Here is a 22212-nt window from a genome sequence, read left to right as displayed (position 1 = left end):
CCGCCATGCCCAGCATGAGCAAGCGGGCCGTGGACCGTGCCGCCCGCTGCTGGAGAAGCACCTGCCTAGCAGGGGGAAGCACAGATTGGGCCACACGCTCCATGCTCACAGTGATGTTCTCCATTGCTGCCCCCTGGCGTTCAGAATTGGCAGTCATGTCTTGCTCCCACTCAGTATACCACAGTTGTGCGCGGCCACCACCTTGCTGGGCTTGACACCTGCAGGACCCAAGGACCGGGTGTCCTCGTTGCGTTGGCACCACCCGCGGCTGCACGACTACATGCCCCCATCAACGTGATGGGCCAGGCACATCAGCGACTGGTGTGGAGGGTGACCCTCCGTCCTGATCCACCACAGGCAGAGGTTCCACCACTGTCTGACCCCTCACTGCAGTTGTTGCAGACAGAGGAGTGTCCACATCAGAATCACTCACCCCTGACATATGGACCTGATGCACATCCGCCTCGACATGGACGTCAGAGTGGTCATCAGGGCTGGACTCATTGCCAGCCAAAGACAAGATGGTCTGTAGCACATGTGGGTTTTTGTGGCCTACCACCCCACGACCCCCACTTGTGCCGGGTTGCTGTAGTGATAACAAGCCTGTGCCTGGCATGACAACACCATCCTCTGGCTCCATTGCATCATCATCTGAAAAGTAGAGAGAAAAAAGGTCACTACACATGTTAGAAGCACACAACACGCACACACATAGACATCACACAGACACCAAACACATCAAGCAGACATGTCACACACAAAAGAGAACCTGCCATGCATGCTGGGTCAACTTGACATTGCTTCTGTGATTAGGCATGTAGAAGGGTGTTATACGGCTCAGAAGTGGGTCGATGCAGTGCAGCAAATTTGTACGTTACTCACTATCTACATGTACAAGTACTTCATGATGTGTATCAGAAAATGTGAAGGCAGTGCAAGCTCAACTTCAGCCATCACGTGCAATGGGCATGCAATGGGTAGCATGGCTACAAGCAAACCACCCCTCCCCCTAAGTGGAAATGCAGGGATGCCCTGCATGGTATCAAAAGGATTACCATAGACCTGTGTATTGACAGACAGTGTTGACTAGCATCATTTGCATCATGTGAGTCAAGTGACAACACAGCAGATGATGATGGGACAGTAAGCTGGACACATGATGAAACCTCAGGAGTACACCCACGTGTGAAGAAGACACTACACCAGTTGGACAAAGTCATTGGGCATGAAACAGGCTGAGGCCTGTGACCCACACAGACTGTCACACCCTAAACATGTGTGGGACGCAGGACTGAGGCACAGTGGCCATGGGAAGGCTGATGAAATGCCATGCAATGTTGGTCACCCTGGACACGTACTACAATGATCATCCAGTCAAGGACACATAGGAGCATGAATGGGCACTCATGTCCCTGAGGAGCATCTGACATCTGCACAGTCCAAGTGAGACACCCTGCATCAAGTACAAAGGATGTACCACACAGCATATGTCTGGCAGGCTGGCTGGTGGAAGTTAGCATGTACACAGGACGCATGAACAGGCAAGTACTTTACGGCAAAATTGATGCAGACCAGTCCAAAGGTGAAATTGGGGTGCAGAGGGGGGGTTGAGGGGCAAGGGAGCATGCCAACGTGGAGTACCCGCATGCAGGCAGAGGACACATGCACGTGAGTCATGCTATGACATAGTCCCTGGGTTGAGAGGAAGGTCACCCCAGGCTACATGCAGAATGGCCAGTGAGCTGGAACATGGACCGGAGGGGCATCCTGGTGGCCAGCATGTGAGTAGGGTGCAATAGTGGTGATGCGGACAGTCCCCGTCTGCTCTACATGTCCACCTTCCCATACATCAGTGAAGCATTGCATTACTTGCACATCAGAACCATGTACACATGACATGTAGTGGCAGTCAAGCACAACACATCACACAAGTAAAACACACATGTCCTCGACAAACATGCAGCAACACTCACTGGACTGGGCATCAAAGTCCGGCATCTCTCCCACTCCTTCGACCGCTTCAGGTGGTATGAACTCCGCAATGAGTGACTCGTGCGGAGTGAGGTCTTCCTCCTCAGGTGCCGGCCCACTGCCAGTCACCAGAGTCAAGTTGTAATTTGAGGCACGCTTAGCCTTAGGGCTGTGTTTGAGGTCATTCCAACGCTTTTTGCACTCTTGCGCCGTGCGCACCTCATGGCCGAATGCACTCACATGTTCCGCAACTTGCTTCCAGTGGGTATCACGGTGGGCAGCCGTAGTTTGCCAATTAGGCCCCACTAGCATGCCACGGCTCTGGTCCCGCACGTAGTCCATGAGGAAGTCCAGTTCCTGGTTGCAGAAAGGCTTCTTCCTCGACATGCAGGAGGTCGTGGCTGTGTGTGGGGTCCCAGCCTGTGCTGCAGGTGCAACCTTCCTCCTCTTGGGTTGTGGCGCAGACCCTGGCTGGCAAATGCCGCCCTGATCAGTATGGCCAGTGGCACCGGTGGATTGAGCCAAGGGAGTGGCAGGTGGAGGGACAACCAAAAGCCTGACTTGCGTCAGTGGCAGCTGGGTGCCCTCTAATGGACCCTGCACAGCAACATCCGCTGTGGCAGGGTCATTGACGCGACTGTCCTGGTTGGTAGACTCACAACCTGGGTGTTGTTGGCTGCATCTGCCCCTGCACTTGCCAACACCCGGCTGGTCGGGGCAGCAGATGACATTACTGCCCCAGGGACACGTGTCTCAGTCAGGGCAGCCCTGCGTGCACCTACGGTTTGCCTCCTGCCCTGTTGGAAATCTTCCATGGACTCTTCAAGTGCCAACGCAGCCTGCGCTGGCAGACCCTGAGCCTGGGTGGTGGTGTCCACAGCTGCACCTGCAGCTACCACTACCCTTGGGTCCGTGGCAGTCGATGAAAAGGACTGCCGGGTCACATGGGCACCAGTGTCAGATGCAGAAGCTGCATCTCCCGGAACCACAGGGGGCGGTGGCATGACTGCACCGACACATGGCACAGCATCATGCCCAAGTGGTGCACCCCTGCCTCTTCCGCCTCTGCGGCCACCCTGGACACCGTGGAGTCCCCCTACTCCCTGGTCACCCCGGCCACGTCCCTGACCACGCCTGCCACGAGGAGTACGCCCAGCTGAGGCGCCCCTCACCTTTGGTGGCCTCCCAACCATGGCACAGATGGAGTAGTGCCAGCACAGATGGAGAAGTGCCAATGGGAGGTGTACACCACAATTGTCCTGGGCAATTAGGGTGAAGGGGGTGGGATGCAAGATGTTAACAGCACCCCTGCACCTGCAAGGCTGTATGTGACCCCAGTGATGAAGTGGCGGGTCACGCAATGCTCAGGCACCCCAAAACTGCAGTAAAACATTGCACGCAACCCCTGCAGCCTACGTGCGAGGAATTAACCTCCCACAGTACGCGGTGGCACCCAGGAACACGAAAAACGCATACGCGTGGGACACGCAGGCTAATATGACCTTGAAAACGGGTACGTGATACACAGGGACACCCGCAGTGGGAAAAATAGCGTGTGCGACTCACCGTCAGACTAGCGCGATGATGAAAAACACATGTAGCCAATACCCCCGCCAAAAGAAGAGATAAGTCCTTGATCCGCTGTGAAGTTGTGATGGCGCGCGAAACAACACGAAGTAGCAACACACGAGTCGGTCTCCACGAAAGGCATGGGAACAGCGAACTGCTGGCCCCGCTCACCTTTAACCCGTGCTGAGGGAAACACCTGCACGCGTCGCGTCACTTACGCGCTTAGGCCCTTTCCTCGAATTACACGCATTCACACACGGACGTTTGGTTTTTTCACGTGCTGATCCACTATGCACCCATGTTGAGGTAAACCCCGTGCGTGTTACGTCACAGACGCGCTTACATGCTAAGGTCCTTTCCTCGAATTACACGCTGACGTGCATTTTTTTTACGTACCAAATATCACTCCGTATCAAGCTGGCCACGCGAAAACACACGGAAGACCACGCTCCTGCCCAAAAGGCAATTTTCCTGCCCCCAAGAACCCCGAGCACGCTCCCACCTGCCATCTGCTGCTGTCTGCCTGCTGGCCACATCCCCTGCTATTTGGTGCCTGCACGTCAGCTATCTGCAGGGGTCCAGTTGCTGTGTCCACCCCTGCTGGAACAGAAGACTCCCGACTGGGATACCATCGCTCCACAGCCCAGCCCCAGGACCCAGTTGCCCACCCACGCCTGCCTCGGGGGTCGCCATGTCGGGGTAAACACCATCCGAGACCACTGGCGACCCCCAGCCAGAGAGGCAGAGGGCCACCAGCTTCAGTGAGAAGGAAGTTGGTGTCCTGGTGGAGCATGTCCTGAGGCATTATGATGCCCTCTTCACACCATTGCGCGCCGACAAGGAAGGACAGGAGAGGATCTGGGAGGACGTTGTGGTTGCCATCAACGCAGAGGAGGTGGCAACCCGTGACAAAAAGCACCTCCGGAAGCGCTGGGAGGTCCTCAGGTTCAGAACCCTCAACAAGGCCCGGCGCCTCGTGAAGGCAGAGGATGCAGAGGGGTGCCGGGTCCACCTGAGCAACATCCAGATGGGGGTCCTGGAATGCCTAAGACCAGCGCTCCACGCCCAGATCCTTCGGAGGAAGACCCGTCTGGAGTTGAGCAGTAAGTGGCCATGCATTGCTGTGTGAAACAGGGCATGTTGCAGTGTGCTGGTAGTCAGCTACTTGCCTGTATGTATAACATAGGCCATGTATGGATGTGTGTGCCCCGGGACATCATTGTAATGCATGTGAGACCAGTAATGCGTGAACCACATGGATGGTGCATGTGTTCTAATGAGACATGGGGAGCTGCATGCGGAATGCACACATGAATGCATGCCAGTCCCTGTTCTTGGACATGGGTAAGGGGTGAAAGATGGGTGCTGCTCTCATGTACATGTATGGTGTGAATGTCTGTGTGTCTGAGAAGCATGTGTGTGACTTTGAAACCCCATGGATGCATGACACATATCCGTGACGATGTGTAGATTCACTCATGCAGTCTGGTCACCGTTGTATCCAATGTGTCTGTGGTGTACGAGCCATGATGCATGACCCTCCGGTGATGTGTGTGCATGGGATCAGTATGAGCCATGATGCATGTGAGTTTGAAGGCAACATTTATGTCCATGGAGGGCCTTGTACATGGATGCTGATGTTGATTGCATGCGCCGTGCCTGTTTCTGCATGTGTGTTGCGTGCATTGACCCATGTGTTCTGGAGGGACAGGATGGAAGTGACGTTTGACAGTGCCACTCATATGTTATTGCTTCCTGTCTAGGGGACTATTGTACAGTGCCCCGATGCTTGTGTTCTATGTCTCCCTCGACTCAGCGTTGAGTGAAGAAGAGGGCGGAGATGGCGCTGTGGAGCCAAGCGGCGGGATGCCTCCACCGGGTGGCGACGCAAGGTCCAGCCACCCTCCCAGGAATTGCCATCATCCGGGAGCGAGGGGACTGGTGCCGCGTCTGCCACTACGGCTGTAGCGGAAGGGCCGGGTGAGCCCCCACAGGGGCTTGCAATGGCGGAAGACGGTGCAGAGACATCCAGGTTGGTGGTCTCCTCAGAGGAGGAGGTGCCCGCTACTGAGCCCCACATGGGGCTTGGTGGGGGTAGAACCACTGGTGCAAGTGGTGCAGTCCAGGGTCAGGAGGCAGCACAGGTCACCACGGAGGGGCCTGTGCATGTCACTGTCCCTGACCCTGTGACTGCACCACCATGCACCAGCAGGGATGCCCTGTCCCAGGCCAGTCCGCAGTCCTGATTGGTGTCGCGTTGCGCACGTGTGACATTCGTGATGACGTGCGTGCTTCCTGGGGGAGCAGGCACACCACAGCAAAGAGCTGCGTGGCAACGTTGCACTGTTGGGAGGGGCCCTGGTCAGTGGGTTCCTACATGTGTCGCGCACTCTGGCCGACCTCTCCTCCTCTGTGGAGACTATGCGCCAGTCGTTCTCCCTGCCGTCTTCCGGCCCAGATTCCACAAGGGCCCCCTGTGGACCTGGCCCAACCAACACAGCCAGCTTGGTGGAGATCCCATCCCTGCCACAGTCGGGAGTCGGCGGTCCAGCAGGGGTGGACACCCCAACAACTGGAGACCAGCAGATGGAGGATGTGCAGGCATCATCTGACAGGGCACATGGACAGCAGCAGCAGCAGCAGGCTGTAGGTGGGAGCGATGATGGCTCGGGGCCATCAACATCAGAGGGGCAGGCATCGGCCAGAGGGCAGGAGAACCCTGGAATGGGAGTGTCTTCCATGTGGCTGCGGTTGGGCCAGCGTATAGAGGTGGAGCGGCAGAGCGGCGGAGCGGCGGTGCGGCGGCGGGCGGAAGAGGTGTGGCTCACCATGGTCAGGGCGGAGTTCTCCATGTGTCGGGCGTTGAGGCGGGCTGAGTCCCTCGAGGCAACTCGCAGGGAGTTGGAACAGGCCATGAGTGCATCCCTGCGACACCTCGGGGCCAGGACAGAGTCCCGCCTCCAGGGGATAGACATGGAGTTCGATGATGCCCTGGCCCGCAACATCACAGAGTGAGCCGCAGGACTTGCCCGCCGCCATTGTATATAGTTAGTTAGTGATAGGTTTCCTTTCTTTTTTTTATTATTTTCGGCCTCTTGGATAATGCCCCATGTGTTTGTATATAGTTGTAAATTAGGTAGGGTTTTGTATATAGGTTTCATTTCATTTGTTGGGCTCATGGACCCTTGTTGCAATATTTGTACATAGTTGGACAGTGGATTTATTTTCGAACATCATTTACCCTCACCATGGATCAATGGATTTTTGGGATTTTGGTTTCCTTTGGATTTACTTTGGTGGACAAGGATTTTTGACAAACTTTATTTAGGATTCATTTGGATTGTGTCATCAATATTGTTTTTTTTGATTTGGACATGCCTTTTTTTCTTGTTTATTATTATTTACATGCTTTGAATCATTTTTGTTATTTTTGTGCACAATACATTTTGATTGCTTAATTCTATGTGTGGTATTTGCTCTTTGTTTTACTGCATGTCACAATGTGGGTTTACACAATCACTCGCACCGAGTGTGTGTGTGTGACGGACATGTGTTGATGTGCATATTTGACTTTTGGTTAGTGACAAGTAATAGGCCTTTCAGTGTGGGGTGGATGGGAAACCTGATTGTGTCTAACGACTGGGGTGGCGTGCAGTGGGATTTTGGTGGACTAGAGGCCCATACATGTGCATCTTCATGACATGTTGGGTTGGGACCTGAGTCGGGGCCTGACCCTCAATGCTGGGTGGATGGGGGTCCTGGGGAACATGAGTCGGGGCCTGCTGGCAGGTGCCCATCAATGCTGGGTGGATGGGGGTGCTGGGGAACATGAGTCGGGCCTGCTGGCAGGTGCCCGTCAATGCTGGGTGGATGGGGGTGCTAGGGAACATGTGTCGGGGCCTGTTGGCAGGTGCCCGTCAATGCTGGGTGGATGGGGTGCTGGGAGAAATGAGTCGGGCCTGACCCTCAATGCTGGGTGGATGGGGTGCTGGGGACATGAGTCAGGGCCTGACCCTCAATGCTGGGTGGATGGGGGTGCTGGGAGACATGAGTCAGGGACTGACCCTCAATGCTGGGTGGATGGGGGTGCTGGGGAACATGAGTCGGGGCCTGCTGGCAGGTGCCCGTCAATGCTGGGTGGATGGGGGTGCTGGGAGACATGAGTCAGGGACTGACCCTCAATGCTGGGTGGATGGGGGTGCTGGGGAACATGAGTCGGGCCTGCTGGCAGGTGCCCGTCAATGCTGGGTGGATGGGGGTGCTGGGGAACATGAGTCGGGGCCTGCTGGCAGGTGCCCGTCAATGCTGGGTGGATGGGGTGCTGGGGGATATGAGTCGGGGCCGGACCCTCAATGCTGGGTGGATGGGGGTGCTGGGGGACATGAGTCAGGGCCTGACCCTCAATTCTGGGTGGATGGGGGTGCTGGGGAACATGAGTCGTGGCCTGCTGGCAGGTGCCCGTCAATGCTGGGTGGATGGGGGTGCTGGGAGACATGAGTCGGGGCCTGACCCTCAATGCTGGGTGGATGGGGTGCTGGGGGACATGAGTCAGGGCCTGACCCTCAATGCTGGGTGGATGGGGGTGCTGGGGGACATGAGTCAGGGCCTGATCCTCAATGCTGGGCGGATGGGCGTGCTGGGGAACATGTGTCGGGGCCTGCTGGCAGGTGCCCGTCAATGCTGGGTGGATGGGGGTGCTGGGAGACATGAGTCGGGGCCTGACCCTCAATGCTGGGTGGATGGGGTGCTGGGGGACATGAGTCGGGGCCTGACCCTCAATGCTGGGTGGATGGAGGTGCTGGGGGACATGAGTCGGGGCCTGACCCTCAATGCTGGGTGGATGGGGGTGCTGGGGGACATGAGTCAGGGCCTGACCCTCAATGCTGGGCGAATGGGGGTGCTGGGGAACATGTGTCGGGGCCTGCTGGCAGGTGCCCGTCAATGCTGGGTGGATGGGGGTGCTGGGAGACATGAGTCGGGGCCTGACCCTCAATGCTGGGTGGATGGGGTGCTGGGGGACATGAGTCGGGGCCTGACCCTCAATGCTGGGTGGATGGGGGTGCTGGGAGACATGAGTCAGGGACTGACCCTCAATGCTGGGTGGATGGGGGTGCTGGGGAACATGAGTCGGGGCCTGCTGGCAGGTGCCCGTCAATGCTGGGTGGATGGGGGTGCTGGGAGACATGAGTCAGGGACTGACCCTCAATGCTGGGTGGATGGGGGTGCTGGGGAACATGAGTCGGGCCTGCTGGCAGGTGCCCGTCAATGCTGGGTGGATGGGGGTGCTGGGGAACATGAGTCGGGGCCTGCTGGCAGGTGCCCGTCAATGCTGGGTGGATGGGGTGCTGGGGGATATGAGTCAGGGCCTGACCCTCAATTCTGGGTGGATGGGGGTGCTGGGGAACATGAGTCGTGGCCTGCTGGCAGGTGCCCGTCAATGTTGGGTGGATGGGGGTGCTGGGAGACATGAGTCGGGGCCTGACCCTCAATGCTGGGTGGATGGGGTGCTGGGGGACATGAGTCAGTGCCTGACCCTCAATGCTGGGTGGATGGGGGTGCTGGGGGACATGAGTCAGGGCCTGACCCTCAATGCTGGGCGGATGGGGGTGCTGGGGAACATGTGTCGGGGCCTGCTGGCAGGTGCCCGTCAATGCTGGGTGGATGGGGGTGCTTGGAGACATGAGTCGGGGCCTGACCCTCAATGCTGGGTGGATGGGGTGCTGGGGGACATGAGTCGGGGCCTGACCCTCAATGCTGGGTGGATGGAGGTGCTGGGGGACATGAGTCGGGGCCTGACCCTCAATGCTGGGTGGATGGGGATGCTGGGGGACACGTGTCGGTGCTCACTTGTACGTGGTGACATGTGGGCTGGCTGGGGGGCTTCACCAGGGTGGATGGGCTACCTGTGGGGCATGGCCAGGGGTGCAGTGTGTTCCCCTGTGTTGTGGTCTGCCTGCAGACCCTGGGGAGGGGGGAGAGGGCGCACCAGGGGGTCACACACCAACAATTTGTTGGGGCACCCCCGAAATACACATACCCCGCTCGCACAGGGCCAATCGCGTGTGATTCTCCCCAAGCACCCCCGAAATACACATACCTCGCTCGCACAGGGCCATTTGCGTGTGATTCTCCCCGCGCACCCCTGAAATACAAGTACCCCGCTCGCACAGGGGCAATCGCGTGTAATTCTCCCTGCGCACCATTGAAATACACGTACCCGCTCGCACAGGGCCAATCGCGTGTAAAACTCCCGCGCACCCCTGAAATACACGTACCCTGCTCGCACAGGGCCAATCGTGTGTGATTCTTCCCACGCACCCCCGAAATACACGTACCCCACTTGCACAGGGCCAATCGTGTGTGATTCTTCCCGCACACCCCGAAATACACGTACCCCACTCGCACAGGGCCAATCGCGTGTAAAACTTCCTGCGCACTCCCGAAATACAAGCACCCCGCTCGTACAGGGCCAATCGCGTGTAAAACTTCCCGCGTACCCCCGAAATACACATGCCCCGCTCGCACAGGGTCAATCGCGAGTGATTCTCCCCGCGCACCCCCGTAATACACGTACCCCGCTCGCACAAGGCCAATCGCGGGTAAAACTTCCTGTGCACCACCAAAATACACGTACCCTGCTCGCACAGGGCCAACCGCGGGTAAAATTTCCCGCGCACCCCTGAAATACACGTACCCCGCTCGCACAGGGTCAATCGCGTGTGATTCTCCCCACGCACCCCGAGATACACAAACCCCGCTCGCACAGGGCCAATCGCGTGTAAAACTTCCCGGGCACCCGTGAAATGCACGTACCCCGCTCGCACAGGGCCAATCGCGTGTGATCTTCCCCACGCACCACCGTAATACACGTACCCCGCCCGCACAGGGCCAATCGCGGGTAAAACTTCCCGCGCCCCCCAGAAATACACGTACCCCGCTCGCACAGGGCCAATCGCATGTAATTCTCCCTGCACACTCCCGAAATACACGCACCTCGCTCGCACAGGGCCAATCGTGTGTAAAACTTCCAGCGCACCCCCGAAATACACGTACCCCGCTCGCACAGGGCCAATCGCGTGTGATTCTCCCTGCGCACCCTCGCAATACACGTACCCCGCTCGCACAAGGCCAATCGCGGGTAAAACTTCCCGCTCACCCCGAAATACATGTACCCCGCTTGCACAGGGCCAATCGCGTGTGATTCCCCCGCGCACCCCCGTAATACACGTACCACGCTGCACAGGGCCAATCGCATGTGAGTCTCCCCGCGCATCAGGCTACGTGTATTCGGAGGGGTGCGCAGGGAGTTTTACAGGCGTATTCATGGTTGGGGGCTGTATGCTGGTCCACTGGCCTGTGCACCATGTACGGGATTTGTGCGCTGTTCATGGCACACAGGGAGGGGTCGGGGGCGTAACTGGCGCTGCTGCAGGGTCGCTGCGCCACTCTGCACCACGGCTGGTTATGGATGTTTGAATCCATGAATACGCTGTGCGTGGAAATGGATTTTGGCGCACGCGGCTGGTGCAGACTGCCGCACGCACACACTGTGCGCCAGCCGTGTGCGACACTTGTGCGCTGAATTCTATGGATTACCCCCTAAAATTTTACACTGAAGTATTTATAACCCCAAATAAATGTGAACTTTGTTTTGTGATCATCTTCCTTTACTTTTCCTTAGTAAATGTATCTCATCTCACTATTTACTGCATTTAGGAGTGTAATAGGCACTCTTCTTAATTGGCACTTACCTCAGCAATCCCTATCATATACTCTTCTTAGAGTTTAATGCATATTCTTTGGTCCTCTTGGAAGCCTTTAAATACACATCCTGTGACCATATATTTACACTTAGGCTATAGCCCCTCCCCTTTATTTACCACTTTCAATGCTTTACTTACGTCAGTGGCTCAGCTCGAGTCCCTCGGCATCGAGTCTTCCGAAATTGATTGGTTCACCTTCAGTCCGGGGGCACCTGCGGGGACCAGACAGGAATTTCATCAAAGGGGCACCTGTCGACCATTTCTTTCCACATGTGTATATTGCGTGCCCCTCTCCAGAAAAAGCTCCACGAATTTCTGGCTAATGGCGAAATACGTTGATCGTACGGGGGTCTAGGTCTGGGCCTAGGTATCTGGATCTTGAACCATCCACACCACTACCAAAATGTACTCCAGCACCCTGGAGTGTATTTCATGCGCAGAATGGACTTGCCATAATAAATGAACTCAGAATCAAATAATCAGACAAACTCAAAGAATATGGCAAATTATTACTTTATTGTCAGCTCGAATAAAGTAGGGAAATCTGGTGACCTTACAAAATGCAGCTCACTCATTCTCATTGAAGTTTTAAGTACGCAAAGGCTTTATGACATCATCCTACGTGGCAAACAGAAAAATCTATTGAGGGAACATATATACCATTAGTATGTATAAGTGTTGGCACCATTGGCTGCCCCTATCTGTTAGGGACGACTCAATCTACCTCCAAATACGTATTATACTGATTATGAAAAATAATAACGGTGGATTGGCTATTGCAAAATAGTATGCCACTACATAGCCATTCATGATTTGTTGGCATACTCTCCCAACCTTGGACATTCGGCTTTTTAGCAGCATGTGAACAGAATGAAACCCAGGTGCAGAGAACTACGTCAGACCACTGGCCACATTGGTCAATTAGTCTACCATTTCTCATCAGTTAAACCATGAGCCAAGGCTTCTCATTTGTAGTTGACCTTGCTGACTGTTTTCTTCTCTGGTATTTTCAAGGGAGTCAGGGTACACTGCTATCTTCGTCGGAGGCTTAATGAATTGACCTTGTTTTCGGGTCCTGCATCATGTGTCAGTAGACCACGAATTTGTCCTTTTTGACCTGCTATTTACTGCTATTTGATTTAATTGTGCTGGGTGCTATTACTCCTCTTGGCCTCTAGAGATTTGGTTGCTCTGTCTTTCATGTGCTTTCTTCACCTTTAATTGTCCAATACTTGGCACACGCAGATGTTTTCGCTTCTGCTTAATCTAAGAGAAATGTGCCCTTCGTTCATAGCTTATCCTGGTTAACTCCCTTTGTACTTTACAATTATGTCTTGCTGTGTCATCCTTAGTCTTAGCAAACCAGATATTATGTGTTTCTTGCATGAAGCTGTTTTCTGCAGTGTTTCTGATCTGCAGCCCAGGTTCGTCTCTGAGGTAGTTTTGACAAGATTCGAAGTCCATCTTTTCATCATGTCTGCTTTCCTCACGTTATAGTTTCTACTGCAGCAAGCTTCTATCTAATTTAGCTACTTTGTGTAACTGCATCTATACATTCACTACTTGTCTGATTACTTATCTTCTTTGCGTATATGATTTCTTCGTCTCTGCATACTTGTTTCTCTTGTTACTTCAGTTACATTATCATTCTTTAATCTTTCGCATATCGTTTTGTATGCCATTGTGTCTTCCCTTTATGATGTCACTTTACTCTCATCTGTTCACACTTACAGTTCTTCCATGTCCAATGGTGTATGTCGACATTCCTCCACCACTTCAGTGCAAGGGTGTATTCAATGCGGCTGTCTGAGTGCATACTTTCTTTCGTATCTTTGATAAGGTATTGGAATAAAACCCGGTGTCATACTGTGACAATGTGCATGTCTTATTGTAGTGTCTGTTTTTATTATATATATATAAACACGACTATAAGGCTTGGCTGACACTGAGATACTGGAGCAGGAAGTAAAACAGGTAGGACCTTTCCTCTAACACTGCGTTTTCGTTGCCTAGGAAACGGGGTCTGAAGAGGAGGAGATCGAGCCCAATGGTCTCAGCTGGGCGTATTAATGGATGCTGCCAGAAGTTGATCAGGATAAGTCCTGTAGCGCCGTTGCGCAAAGTTGAGTGTTTCAGCATTTAAAGTTAAAAGGTTGCTTCAACGTAGAAGCAGAGTAAGAGAGGAGAAGCTGTTTAACGAAATGCTGCCGCGTTTCATGATCTTTTGAAGAGCCGCGGAGCGAATGTATTACCTGGTATGCGGAGAGGGAGAGCGAGGGAGGAGAAGTTGTTTAACGAAACGCTGCCGCGTTTCATGATATTTTACAGAGCCGCCGAGTGAAGCTTTTCTGTGTATGCGGAGAGAGAGAAAGAGAGGAGAGTTCCGTATGCGCCGAACTGAAGAGCACAGCTGACTCCGGAGCCGAGCCGAGAGGTCAGATAAGGGGCGGAAAATTGGACGAGCCTTCTCTTGCCCTCGACAGCGGAGGAAAATATATTACTCAGGTAACGCTACGTTATAACAGGGAGGAGTCGAGAGACAGAAAATGCTATGAGCCAGGCAAAGCAGGAAAATGCTCTTTCAACCACTAATAGGGCATTGTACTGAAGGGGTAAAACATACAATCTACGAAAGGAAGACCGAAATAACAGGGTAGCCCTAACTACCAGTCAAAATATGCAAAGGTGAAGAGAAAGCGAAGGAGAATTTTACAGAGGGGCCGTCAGGATTGCATAAGAAACTGTCAAGCTAAAATATAAAGCCAACAGTAAGGTTGGGAGGTTATAAAAGCAACAGAGTCTCTGCAAAGCAAGAGAATATCTGAACTGTCGAGTGCTAAAGGTTGATTTTTGAAAATAAGAATAAAGACTTGAGAAGGACACTTCTAAAACAAATAGAGGAAAAGAGAGCAGACCATAATTATCTAAAAGAGAAGAAGATCTCCAACAGAAGGAGAGAATACCGCACAGAGAAAAGAAGGGAAAACAAGACAAAGAGAAAACAAGACACACGGCCCTCATTTGAGTACAACTTACTCATTTGGCCTTGCTGGCTGACTCTCTCTCTCCTTGAAGATCTACAGCAAGCTGAAAAGAAGTATCCTTTTTCTGGTGTTTCTAAAAGAAAAGAAAATTTGATTAATAAAGATTTGGGCTCTCTTTCAGTCCAAAGAAACTATTTGATGGCCGAAGACTCATAATTCTTTGGTTTCAAACAATATCATAAGTATATCATACATATGTTATCACAGTTGGTGTCAGACGTGGGATCCTGAGAGCGCCATGGAAGACCTGATTAAAACCCTAAGCGAGGGTCAGCAACTTTTACAGCAAGCCTTACAGATGCAATCACAACAAGCTCAAGCTGACAAGTTAGCCTTCCAACAAGCCTTACAAATACAGCAGGCTCAACTACTCCAAGTCACCAACGCACAAAACAACCCCCAGGTCCCTACCTCGGTCTTGCAAAAATATTCGGCAGGAGAAGACCCAGGACATTTCTTCGTGAATTTTGAAAGAGTAGCCCGAAATGCCCAGTGGCCCGTCGAGAGATGGTGTCATTACATCGCACCATTGATGACCGGTGAAATGCAGTGTGCATATCAAGCGGCAAACCCTGCCAGTGATACGAGCTATGGCGACATGAAAAAGGTGGTATTAGAAAGAATGGGACACGACGAGGAAACTTATCGAGTGAAGTTTAGAGAAGTCAAGTTGAAAGTGGAAGAAACCCCACGACAATTGTTTTACCGAGTAAAGGAGTTAGCAGAGAAATGGTTACAACCGGGTACTTCTACTTCAGCAAAAATGACAGAAAAAGTCATTTTGGAACAGTTCATCGAGGCCCTCCCGGGTCTGGTACAGAGGTGGGTCAAACAACATCCCAGGCTGTCGTTGACGGAGGCTGTGGAAGTAGCCTCAGCTTACCAAAAGGCTGGACAAGGGAGGGTGATGACCTATCCGACCAGCTATAAACCACCCCTTTTGTTGAACAAGTCTGCTACTGCACCAAGATGGCCACACTCAATGCTACGAAGATCAGAAGGTGACGGCGTACGCTCCTGACCTAGCAGTGAGGGTCCGGTGAATCATCGTCAAGCTACTCCTATATCTAGAGGCCCACAATGTTTCGACTGCGGGGACGGGGACATTTAGCAAGATTCTGCCCGAAAAAACCTAAAGCAGAACCAATGGAAGTTGGATTACTCGAATCACAAAAGGGAAATGAAGCTACAGAAATGATGAGTGCGAGACCGTCGCAGTATCTATATACCTGCGACGCAGAGGTGGATGGAAAACACACCACAGCATTAATTGACTCAGGGAGCCTACAGACAGCGGTAACATCAGAGCTGGTAGGTGAAGATTCTTATTCCTCAGAGAAAATCCCTATCCGATGTGTGCATGGTGATGTAAGGGTATACCCATCTAAGGAAATACGAATCAAAGTAGTCGGAGAAACGATGGGGGTAAAGGCAGCAGTATTACCTCATTTACCAAAACCCTTTTAATTGGCTCCGATATACCAAATTTCCCAGAGTTAGTTCATAAGATTGAGAAGAGCTGGTTGGAAACGGCCCCTTCCCATAGTGATGAAATACCTAGTCCAACTCCTAAAATGCAAAAAAGCAAAAAGCTCAGACGCTATCTGAAGAAAGAATGGAGAGTCAAAAATGTTTTACCGGTGGCAGTGGATTGGAGGATCGAGGAAGACGGAGACAGTTTTCGCTCTGCTCAAGAGCTAGATCCTTTGCTGCAATATGCTCGAGAAAGGGCTCTGGAGAGAGTAACGGGAGAAGGACCACGATTCATCAAAGAAAATGGGTTATATTATAGATTAACTAAGGCCAGGAATGGCGAGGACTTAAAACAACTGCTGATTCCCCATAAATTCTATCAGACTATTATGGAGGTGGCTCACATACAAATTGGTGAGGGCCACTTAGGAACGGAGAAGACAACCAAAAAAATATTGGATAGGTTTTATTGGCCGGGATTGTATCAACAGGTAGTTTGTTTCTGTCAATCATGCGAAGAGTGCCAGCGGAAGAACCGAGCCAATGTAAAAAGAGCACCACTTCAACCTATGCCACTAGTGATGGAACCATTCAGTAGGATCGGAATAGACATCGTTGGACCTTTGGAACCGACACGAAGAGGTCACAAATACATTCTTGTAGTGGTCGATTATGCAACTAGGTATCCCGAGGCATTCCCATTGAAAGCCACAAATACGCGACAGATTTGTGATGCCATCATACCTTTTATTGGACGAGTTGGGATACCCAGAGAGATTGTCACCGATCGGGGGTCGAATTTCATGTCTAAAGTATTAGAACAAGTTTGTGAGACGCTAAAAATAGAACACCTGAAAACTGCTGTGTATCACCCACAGACCGATGGGCTAGTAGAACGTTAGAATAACACCATTAAACAGATGCTGAAGAAAACGACTTCCCCAGATAATAAAGACTGGGATAGAGTACTTGCATGGATTCTAATGACACTCAGGAATACTCAGCAGTCCTCAAAGGGGTTTTCACCCTTTGAGTTATTATTCGGGAGACCCGTTCGTACTTTGTTAGACCTGTTAAAAGAAGCTTGGGAAGAACAACCAAAACATGAAATAACACTAACAGAATATGCTTCCCAACTACAAGAAAGAGTAGAAAAGCTACAAAGTGTTGCAAGAGATAACCTTCTCCAAGCACAGATAAGACAAGAAAGATACTACAATCAAAATACACAGTTCTACATCAGAGAACAAAATGCTAGCTACTTGGAAAGGTCCTTACGAGGTTCACAAAGTCTTAGGACCATTAACATGCAAGGTGAAACAGACAGACTGTGAATTTCCGTATCAAACCTATCATGTCAATTTACTTAAAAAATGGAGATCTCCCATCCCAACAATGGCCATGATATCCGTGAATGAAACTACAGAAGAACAATTTTTACAAATAAAGGAAAAAACTGGTTCGGAGGATCTGAATGTGAATCCAGAGTTGTCAGCTGTACAAAAAACAGAGTTGTCTAGGGTCATACAAAAGTTTACCCATGTATTCTCTTCCCTACCAGGGAGGACTAATTTAACAAATCATCAGATAGTCACTAAACCGGGAACTATCGTGAGACAAAGACCTTATCGAATTCCTGAATCAAAGATCAAAGCTTTCAACCAAGAAGTTCAAGAAATGCTAGATCTTGGGATCATTGAACCTTCTTACAGTGATTGGTGCTCTCCTGTAGTTCTTTTACCAAAGCCGGATGGGAGTGTAAGATTTTGCATGGATTTTCGAAAAGTAAACAACATTTCTAAATTTGATGCGTATCCAATCCATCGAATAGAAGATCTCCTGAACAATTTAGGGAAGGCAACATTTTTGACTACCATTGATCTAACCAAAGGTTACTGGCAAATTCCCCTACTTCCGGCTGATAAGGAAAAGACGGCGTTTGCCACACCCACAGGTTTATATCAATTTATTGTGCTACCCTTCGGGTTGCATGGAGCTCCGGCCACCTTTCAACGACTAATGAACCATATCATCAAGGGACATGAACAATATGTCGGTGCTTACCTTGATGATATCATAATCTACAGCAACACATGGGCAGAACACCTACAACATCTTGCTAGTATCCTTAAGACTCTAGAAACGACAGGATTACACGTAAATCCCAAAAAAACTCATGTTGCCATGTTTCATACAAAGTATCTAGGATATTATGTCGGTCAAGGGATCATCAAACCTCAAGAAGAAAAGATCAAGGCTATAAGGCAGTTGAAATTTCCAGCTACACCGAGAAAAGTACGGGCATTTCTAGGATTTGTGGGATACTACAGATGATTTATTCCACACTTTTCTACTCTCGCCGGCCCTCTGACAGATCTCTTAAAGAAGAACTCAATGACAAAGAAAACTTGGGAAACTCTAGAGACGTTACAAGCATTTAAGGCATTAAAGGAGGCCCTCACTGAGAGAGCTGTGTTGCACTGCCCAGATTTTAAAGCACCGTTTTATCTACAGACCGATGCCTCAGGTACCGGACTCGGTGCTGTGCTGTTTCAGGATCAAGGAGAGAAAGAAAGACCCATACTCTTCATTAGTCGGAAGCTATTGCCACATGAATTGAGTTACCCAACTATTGAGAAGGAATGTTTGGCCGTAAAGTGGGCTATTGACGCTCTCAGATATTATCTCTTAGGCCGAGAATTTACTTTAATAACGGATCATGCCCCATTGGTATGGCTTGCTCGGAACAAGGATTCGAATCAGAGAATACTTAGATGGTTCCTTTCCCTCCAGCCCTTCTCTTTCAGGACAGTTCATAAACCAGGAAAACTGTTAGCCCAAGCTGATTATCTATCCAGGGCTGAAACCCTTCCCGATCGTAAGGGTTTAGTAGAGGGGGTGTGACAATGTGCATGTCTTATTGTAGCGTCTGATTTATTATATATATATAAACACGACTATAAGGCTTGGCTGACACAGAGATACTGGAGCAGGAAGTAAAGCAGGTAGGACACTGTGTTTTCGTTGCATAGGAAACAGGGTCTGAAGAGGAGGAGATCGAGCCCAACGGTCTCAGCTGGGCGTATTAATGGATGCTGCCAGAAGTTGATCAGGATACGTCCTGTAGCGCCGTTGCGCAAAGTTGAGTGTTTTAGCATTTAAAGTTAAAAGGTTGCTTCGACGTAGAAGCGGAGTAAGAGAGGAGAAGCTGTTTAACGAAACGCCGTCGCGTTTCATGATGTTTTGAAGAGCTGCGGAGCGAACGTTTTACCTGGTATGCGGAGAGGGAGAGCGAGGGCGGAGAAGTTGTTTAACGAAACGCTGCCGCGTTTCATGATATTTTACGGAGCCGCCGAGTAAAGCTTTTCTGTGTATGCGGAGAGAGAGAAAGAGAGGAGAGTTCCGTATGCGCCGAACTGAAGAGCACAGCTGATTCCGGAGCCGAGCCGAGAGGTCAGATAAGGGGCGGAAAATAGGACGAGCCTTCTCTTGCCCTCGACAGCGGAGGAAAAGACATTACTCAGGTAACGCTACGTTATAACAGGGAGGAGTCGAGAGACAGAAAATGCTATGAGCCAGGCAAAGCAGGAAAACGATCTTTCAACCACTAATAGGGCATTGTACTGACGGGGTAAAACATACAATCTACGAAGGGAAGACCGAAATTACAGGGTAGCCCTAACTACCAGTCAAAACATGCAAAAGTGAAGAGAAAGCGAAGGAGAATTTTACAGAGGGGCCGTCAGGCTTGCATAAGAAACCGTCAAGCTAAAATATAAAGCCAACAGTAAGGTTGGGGAGGTTATAAAAGCAACGGAGTCTCCGGAAAGCTAGAGAATATCTGAACTGTCGAGTGCTAAAGGTTGATTTTTGAAAATAAGAATAAAGACTTGAGAAGGACACTTCTAAAACAAATAGAGGAAAAGAGAGCAGACCATAATTATCTAAAAGAGAAGAAGATCTCCAACAGAAGGAGAGAATACCGCACAGAGAAAAGAAGAGAACCCGAGACAGAAAACAAGACACACGGCCCTCATTTGAGTACAACTTACCCATTTTGCCTTGCCTGCTGACTCTCTCTCTCCTTGAAGATATACAGCAAGCTGAAAAGAAGTATCCTTTTTCTGGTGTTTCTAAAAGAAGTATATCATACATATATTATCACACATACAAAGAGTCTTCTTGCTTTACTTCCAGTATGACAGAGGTGAGTGGCCGGGCACTTGAGGTGATGTCAGCTGCTTCTCTACAGTGTGATGCGCATGTTTGCTTTTTGCTGCATGCTGTGAGGTGCTTATGTCAGTTGCAAGTGCTATGTGCGTGACTGGAGGGATCGTGAAAAGGCTGCATGGCACTGAGGATTAGGAACGTCCATACGGTCTCAGTGGTGACCTATAAGACATGAATTGCAGTATACATATATCTATTGATGTCGAAACTGAGTGTCACAGAATGAGGTATTTCAACATAATTTAAAAGAGTGGAAAGGCATCACAGGGTGAAAAACGAAGTACATTTACTAATAGATAATTCATCATCATAGGATGGTACGTGCACCAGAAGTCTTTAAGTTGGAAGATCGATATTGCAGGTTGATGCACTCCTGGCAAAGGGCGATGGGGAGTGGTAAATGAGTGGGTTCTGGATGAGGGTGGAGAGGAAGGAGAGGAGTGAGGCGGTAGAATGCGGGGATGTCCCAGGGTACAGATAATGGCGAGAAGAGTAGGAATGGGAGTTTTTGCAGCATAATTTTTCATCGAAGTAGATTTCATTGAGTTTCCATTAGCAGCATTCAGACTTTGATAATCGTTCGCTCTTTCTTTAGGTAAGAAATGGAAGGCAGGCGGATCCTTAACCAGCGAGCTAAAGGACATGTAAATCGCTCTGAGGCCTCCCGAGATTCTGGCATATGTGGGTTTGGAGTCGAACGGGCATGTGCTGGGAACTGAGCAGCCGAATGGATCACCTGATGGATATTGTATCTTCTTGATTTAGGTGTCGATTTTGGTAGACTAGGGCCTACCGATGGCATTACCACCCTGTCTTATTGTTGGCATGTTGACTATGGAAGGGAATGTAGCCCGACACAGAGATCTTGAGAAGGTGATGCTTAAGAGATGCCGTAGGCGGAAGACACAAAAGAATGCACTGATATCTCTGAGCAGGGGCGTTGCTAGGGGGGGCTAAGGGGGCTATAGCCCCTGATCTTTTGGTTGTAGCCCCGGATAGAATCTCAGGAGCTACAGCCAAAAGACTAGCTAACCCCCAGTACCAACATTTTCCGACATCAGCTTAGCCCCGGGTCTTTTCCAGACCTGGCAACTCCCCTGTCTCTGAGATTAAAAATGTGCCTTTTGCAGGGAGTTTGAGAAGTTTGTTTGTTTCTTTGTTTGTTTATTAATTTGTATTGCGCACCAGACCCAAGGGTATCAGGGCGCAGCAGTTACAAGCAGGTGCACAGTTTAGGTTACAAGTTTACATAGTATAAAGTTTAAAGTTGCAACTTTAAAGGTGTAGGAGGTGGGAGTCGCAAGTAAGACTATCTAAATAGGCCTTGTGACTGATGCCCTGACTGCAAAAACGTACATTTTCTGACAATAATAGCTTTCTCATACATGGCAAGTTTTCCCATAGGTAGGAGGTGGCCATGTAATCTGCATTTTGTACAGTGAACGAGGAAGAAGTCTCACTTTGAATATGGCACTGCTGAATTGGGTATACATATACTAATGTAGGGATTCACTCATCCTAGCCATAAAACATTGAATACTATCTCTTACATCAAATATATCTTGCAAATGCGTAAGGTGCATCTAGGAAACACTTGTCGGCAAAACAGGTACAAACCTAATACATTATCACCATTTCCCATATGTCCTTCTGTGGATCCCAAACGCACTCATATTGGTAATCAACCCTTCTATTCATTATAGATTCCTAAAATATAAACATAAACATTTATTTATTCAATGTGATGATTTAATAAACCCTGCATAATTTGTAAATAAATTCAATTTCATTCCAATATTTCTTCATACGTCATCTTAAACAATTATTTACATTCATTTTCACATGTTTTCTCCCCCATCTTATTCAGAGCGAATGAGAACTCAACTCAGTGGCTGAATATTCCTAAAAAATCGAGTGATTTATATTATCAATCGATACCCGACAGATCATAAGTAATGTTGTAGAGATGTTCTTCTTCCTCTGCTCCTATTGCGGCTACTATAGGGTCTACATGTTTCAGGTTATTTCAGCCCTTCTTCAGGAAGTCCTGATCAGTCTTCCTGCTGCTAATCAATAGCACATTGTATGTAAACTGCGGCTCTCATTTGAACTACAATGCCCATGATCCCTCACTATTGACTATGCTGGCTAGGGCTGATGGT

At 50.2% G+C, this 22212-nt stretch overlaps 1 protein-coding gene across 1 annotated transcript in view; it reads left to right on the top strand.

Moving 5' to 3' along the window:
* The window catches only part of LOC138568791 (diacylglycerol O-acyltransferase 2-like), a 298181-nt gene that overhangs the window by 237331 nt on the left and 38638 nt on the right, over nt 1-22212 (top strand). The window lies entirely within an intron of this gene.

This window comes from Ambystoma mexicanum, chromosome 1p (assembly GCF_040938575.1).
Source record: "Ambystoma mexicanum isolate Mex_15411 chromosome 1p, UKY_AmexF1_1, whole genome shotgun sequence".
Taxonomy (NCBI): Eukaryota; Metazoa; Chordata; class Amphibia; order Caudata; family Ambystomatidae; genus Ambystoma; species Ambystoma mexicanum.
Note: the sequence above shows the minus strand (reverse complement) of the source record. Positions and strands in the feature narration are given on the sequence as shown.